The sequence below is a fragment of the Calidris pugnax genome, unplaced genomic scaffold, assembly GCF_001431845.1.
Source record: "Calidris pugnax isolate Ruff unplaced genomic scaffold, ASM143184v1 scaffold38, whole genome shotgun sequence".
Taxonomy (NCBI): Eukaryota; Metazoa; Chordata; class Aves; order Charadriiformes; family Scolopacidae; genus Calidris; species Calidris pugnax.
Window position 1 is genome coordinate 21029170 of NW_015090995.1, and position 6000 is coordinate 21035169.

General features: G+C 41.6%; 1 protein-coding gene across 1 annotated transcript in view; it reads right to left on the reverse strand.

The window, feature by feature from the left end:
• Positions 1-3607, reverse strand: part of HTR2C (5-hydroxytryptamine (serotonin) receptor 2C, G protein-coupled) — a 200317-nt gene extending 196710 nt beyond the window's left edge. Inside the window, exon 1 of the mRNA XM_014955380.1 lies at positions 3571-3607. The gene's annotated coding sequence lies outside the window, so the exon portion shown is untranslated. The remainder of the gene's footprint in view (positions 1-3570) is intronic.
• Positions 3608-6000: the final 2393 nt, after the last annotated feature.

Below are 6000 nucleotides of genomic sequence, written 5' to 3' on the forward strand. Positions count from 1 at the left end.
ATTGGTACGTTGATAGCTTCCTCTAATAACTTTGGCCTAAAAACATAAGCCGCTTTTACATTTTTAATTACGGCTGGATTTTATTCTGGGCCTAGAATCCTTTTCCAGCAATTGGATTAATGCAAATAGCGATTTAAAGGAAGGAAGAAAAAAAAATAATAATCCAGTGAAAGCAAAACAGCCCCAGCAGAGGAGCCACAGCCTCCGAGAGCCTTTGGCCACAGCAGGACTCACCCTCACACCAACCCCTGCAGGACTGAGCTGTGAGGGGCTCACGTCCCAGGGCCCCTTGGAAAAATACCTGGGAGTAAAGCACTGCTCCCATGGTGCTCTCTGCACCCCCTGCACTGTCTTCCCAAACATAATAATGTGTTTTTCAGCATCTCACATCATAGAATCATAGAATCATAGAATTGTCTAGGTTGGAAGAGACCCTTGGGATCATCGAGTCCAACCATCTACATCTTTATTTGTATTAATGTAGACTCAGGACAGACAACGCAACCAGGCTACTGAGCCGATAGCACCATCTTCTAATGGAACTACTGCTCCATCAGAGGTTTCCACAGCCTAAGAAGCTTTTTTTTTTTTAAAAAAAATTCTTTCTGGTCACAGTGATGTCTCTGCACAGCGCATACCAAGCCTGATGAGGGGACAGAACAAACTCGGAGGAAAGGAAGTTTTGTTCGGTCCGCGGCTGCTGTGATACCTTGAGGATGTGGTCAATGAAACGAAGCACGACGTGTTAAAATCACCATCATTTATGCAGTAAATCCGACGCAGGAGAGCAGCTCTCCCCACTCCTGCTCTAGCACGGCTGTACGAGCAGAGCCAGCCCCTGCAGACTGGCAAGAGCAAGGGTCGAGGGGAGGAAAACCACCTCCTCCAGCCATTTCATTCAGCTTTCTCCCCAGTGTAAAACAAACAACTAATAATACAAAACATCATCATTAGGAGATTTGCTTTTCGTAAGATTACTAAAAACTCTCACTGAAGGAAATGATGCTTTCAGCGGCAACTGGAATAACACACAGTGCAGGTCCCCTGAGATAGCTGGTGGCATTTCCTCACTGTCACTGAAAGCACGTCCCATACCACCACCAACCCCCCCCCTTTAAAATTTAATTTCAACGCAGTGAAAGAATCACAGTTTTCTAATTCAGCTCCTATTCTTCAACAGGGCTTCAGGTCTAGAAAGCAGGTTTTGGCCCATTATGGATTCCGACTACGGCCAGCTGAGAATGGACTTTCATTTTTGCAGCCTCCACAAGCACTTGAGGTGCAATACTTGCCCTTGTAACAATTTTTTTTTTCTTTTGAATATCAAATTCCTTGCCCTTTAACACTTCTGAGGATAACTGCTATTCACACAAACATTTGGTTTGTCAAAGTCACTGACGAAAAACCTCATCCTTTTAAAAGTGCCAATTCATGGCAGAGAAAACACAGAACATGGCTCTGCATTCGCTGATGCAGATGGGGGACTACAACTGCCCCCCCAAAAACCCTAATAATTGAAAAATGTTATTGCTTAAAAAGTGCTTTAAAGTACTAGAATAAAAATCACAGGGATTTTTCTTAAAAACAAACCCAGAGGATTCAGTTTTACTTTGGTCTTTTGCTTTACAAAAAACAACCAAACCCAAACTAAACCACAAATGTTGATGCAAGATTTACACAACATTTTCCTTTTACATGAAAAAAGCAATTTTTCCCCCAAACTTTAAGCGATCAATCAAAGCACAAGATGTGCCAAAAAAAACCCCCACAAACAAACAACACAACAAGAATGTCACGGATAGAATATATGAACCTAAAACAAAATCACATTGCTTTCAGGGTCCAAAATTAGACCCCTGTGCTATTTAAGCCCTGCAAAGATGTTTCTTTGTGGATGTCTGGAGAACTGTAAAGACCCTGCGAGCTCTTGTCACTGCTTTGTTTTCACTGAGGAACTGCAGCCACAACACTATTTTTGGACCCCATCTCATACACAGGAATAGTATGTGCACACACCAAATAAATAAATTTTAAAAAAAAACAAAAAACCAAACACCACAATGTTTCTTGGAGGTATTTTATCTCGTTATCAGGCGTAAATTGAGCTCCACTATGTCCACATTGCATGCGCTGTGTATGTGACAAATACACACAGCATGTACAATGAGGACACCATAGAGCCAGAGCAGAGAGGTCCCAGCAAGTTGCATCACAACAGAAAAATCAGTGTCTGGTGGCCCAAGCACTGCAGCCACACTGGGAACTGGTCCTGACTGGAAGAAGAGCTGGTGAAGAAAAAGCAACCCCAAAAATTCAGCTGTAGAGGAAGGTGACTATCTCAAATCTGGTGAGTTAAAAGAACAGGAGTACATCAAAAGGCCCTTGCAAGAAGAAAGCCTACAGGAAATAATCTGAGTTTAATTGCACTTATCGATATATCAGTCTAATGGTTCTGCGGTGTTACTGGAAGCCAACAGATTTATCAGTGCATTAAGCACAAGTTTTAAAAATGGCTGCACTTGCATATTTTTTTTTTTTAAAGACTTGTTCTATTAAACGGATCTTTAAAAACACATTATCAATAATTGCTAGCAACACTCTGCAAAATAAGAAAAAATCCTCCCGATCGCCAACTGCAAAGTATTTCAAAACTTTTTATAAAACAGTGCTAAAGAACTTTGTGCTTTAGGCTTAATATAAAACTTCCTTTATTTAAACCCACAGGTCTTTTTATGGGTATTGTAACTAGCTATTTATAAAATCACAGAAGAAAAGAAGGGCTGGAGATATATTAGCAATTTCTGAGAAAAGATGCAATCGATACATTAATAAAGTTTAAAATAAAAAAGACCAGCAAAAATAAGATTAAAAATAGAGCAATAGCACAACGCATTTCCTCCTCCTGTCTCTCACTTTGTCACTGACAACACAAGAAAGATGAGATTTTCCGTGTGCCCTGAGGGCTCACAGAACTGCTCTTCCTGGCATCAGGGTAGTGGCAGGGTGGTTTCCAAATGAAATGACCCCTGTAAAAGCAATATTTTCCAGAAATTTCTTCCTAAGAAGTCTCCTCCTTTTTTTTGTCCTAACAGAGAGGAAACATCATACGGAAAGCAGTACGATATTCTTAGCCTCACAGTATTTTCAAAGCCATCATCTGTTGCCAGCTTCAGTCCTCCCCTCAACTATTAGGAGAGCAAGAATTCATAAGATTCTTCGTAGTTAATATTAGGTTCTTGCTATTTCCTCACCCTCCAGAAATCTCCTTTCTCCTAACGTCTTTTGTTTCATCTCTCACTACGTAAATCAAAACCATATAAGCATCCTTCTTTCACAAATGCGGAACTTCAGCTAGAGAATTTAATTTTTCTTACCATTAATCGTTACCTTTTTAAATATTCTTCAAGACAGCTTCGAGCACACTGAGCAGCCTGAATACATATATATATTCACAAATCTGGGTCCCCATACGATAACACAGCACGTCTATTCTCATACTCTTCATCATAGCATGATGAAGGGTCTATCTCAATTGAGCCTGTTTCTCAGGAGCCAAGGATACCCCTTTACCTGAAACAAGGTGAGAACTTCAGGAGTGAAGGCAGAACCTGGCTTTGTTATGCAAACACAATCTCGTTCAATAGTTGGTTTAATTCAGTTTTTCTAATAACTGGGAGATGTCTAACTCATGGTGCTCCTATGTTGCTATGGCAGCATAAGGTATAGTATAGCCGCTTCTGTGAATCCAGCCACATTCCGAAATGCAATTCTCCTTTCCAAGCATTAATTCACAGAACGATAAATAAAGTCAGATTAAAATTCTTCCGTTCACACCAAAGAGAGTAAAAAGTACAAGTTTCCTGTTCTTGACCTAAAGGAACTGCTTGGCCACTGGTTGAAACTCCAGTGAACCCTATTTTTACAATCTCAAATGTTCCGGGTGCTCAGCAAAACAGCTGCCGCCGTTGACACCTTCCCTGGGCCAGTGAGCCATGGCTGCTCCTGGCTCAAAAACCCCTCTGCCAGGGCTGCAGAAAATGGGAAATCCAGAATGGAGACTCCTTCCAGTAGCTTCTGATCCTTATGGTGACCTGCATGATCCCCATGAGAGGAGAACAGCTCTCCTTCGTAACACCCAGGTCCCACACAGACTGGTCACAGGAGGTAGCCAATTTCTTATACTAGATCCATTAAGCAGCTGGAATCCATGCTCTTAGTAATGGGTTCTTTACAGTTCTTTCCATTTTATCTACATCATCCGTTTTTCTATATGTCCTTCAGAAAAAGGCTCACGTGCGGAGGCTGCAATCTCTGCAAGTCAGTAGAATACAGAAGATGGGTCAAAGAGCACAGAGGGGTTTTGCTGGAAGGACAGAATTGATACCGGTTTGTGCTCCAGCACCAGGGAGCAGCTCCCTCTTTCCCCCAGGAACCTCTCTCATGAATTCAAAAATTCTGAACTGCATCTTTATAAAAGGCAAAAAAGATGGTGTTCTCTTTTACCAGCCCTCTTGGCAGAAAAAAGATTGAAATTTATATCAAGTGTAGGCATATGTAATTACCGAAATATATTTTCTGTATCAAGCTGATAATAGGTCCTATTCAATATCCATTACATTCAAATGAACAAATACAACCACCGAATGCCAGAATTACATTCAGAATACTTAAAATTCCATATAGTGAAGCTACTGACAATTTTTGAAATACTGAATTATGAATCCTTTAACACCTCAGGCTCACAGAACAGAAAATGATGATAAACCATATAGGTTAGGAGGTAATTTTAAAGGTCATTTGAAAACTTTTCATATGTTTCCATAAACTACCAGAAAGGCAGAAATGAGAACAAATCAAGGACTTCAATATGTATTATTCCGTCATGTTGCCATATACAGTATTAACTTTTCAGTTATATAATGCCTATGCACATTCAGTTTCTAATTTTATAAAAGAGGCAGCTCTTCTTCTTATTATATCTGAAGAGCACATCCATCTCCAGGGCAGATTAACCATTCTGTTACTCTCAGACCTGTTCATCAATCACACACCATCAGGTTGCTAATGACACCCGGCACTCGCACAATTTCTTTCTCTGAACAGCTTTATCAACGTTACAGGGACACTGACTTTTTTTTTTTTTTTTTCCAATAGAAAAAGGTAAAACCTGAAAGGTTTCAAGCCACTGCATGTCCATGTGTGCCAATACAGGGTACGTGCCCAGCGATGATGGGCCTCTGGAAAGCAGAGACTTACCAGCCCAAATCTGGAGATGTGGCACTTTGTCAGGTTTCTGTATCCAAACTCCACGTGGCAAATGTACCCAGAGCAACTGGAGAGGGGTCCCTGCATTACAGACTGGTCCAAAGGGATATTTCTAACCCACAACCCAAACTTGAGCTTTTCAGTCAAAGCTCCAGCACCCCTAAAAAGTTGGTAGCGTGAGGGCATGTGTGAAAGTGTCCAGAGAGCCAGGAGAAGGCTGAGATCTCTTGCCCGTGGTGAAAGAGGAGATAAAGGGAGAAAAATACCACCTGGCAAGGGAAAGGTGGCAGAGGGGGCTGCCAGCTGAAGCTTCACAGCTGGTGCTGACACTGCGAGGTGGCTGCTGGAGTACAGGATGTAGAAAGCCACCAGGAGATGGCTGATTTGATCTTCTGCCTCATGCAGTGATGGCAGTGACACGGGCTCCCCAGGGTTTCTGATGGCCCTTACCCATGGCCCTGTCGCTGTGTCAGAGCCAACACTTACACTGCACTCTTAACATGGCCCTAAAAGACTCCTCTTTTACAGCACTGACCTTCAGAGTGGCCCATCTGCTTAAAGCCGCTCATCCTTCCCCAACTGAAGCATTATATTAAAAGAAGGAGAATTATTAATGAAAACTGGAAAACTAACATAAAACTCACTTTTCTTCCAGGGCATGAATCCAAAGCCTAATAGTTAATATTTCCAAGCACTACTTGAGCCAGCTCCAACTTTACTAATTAATGAGCAGCA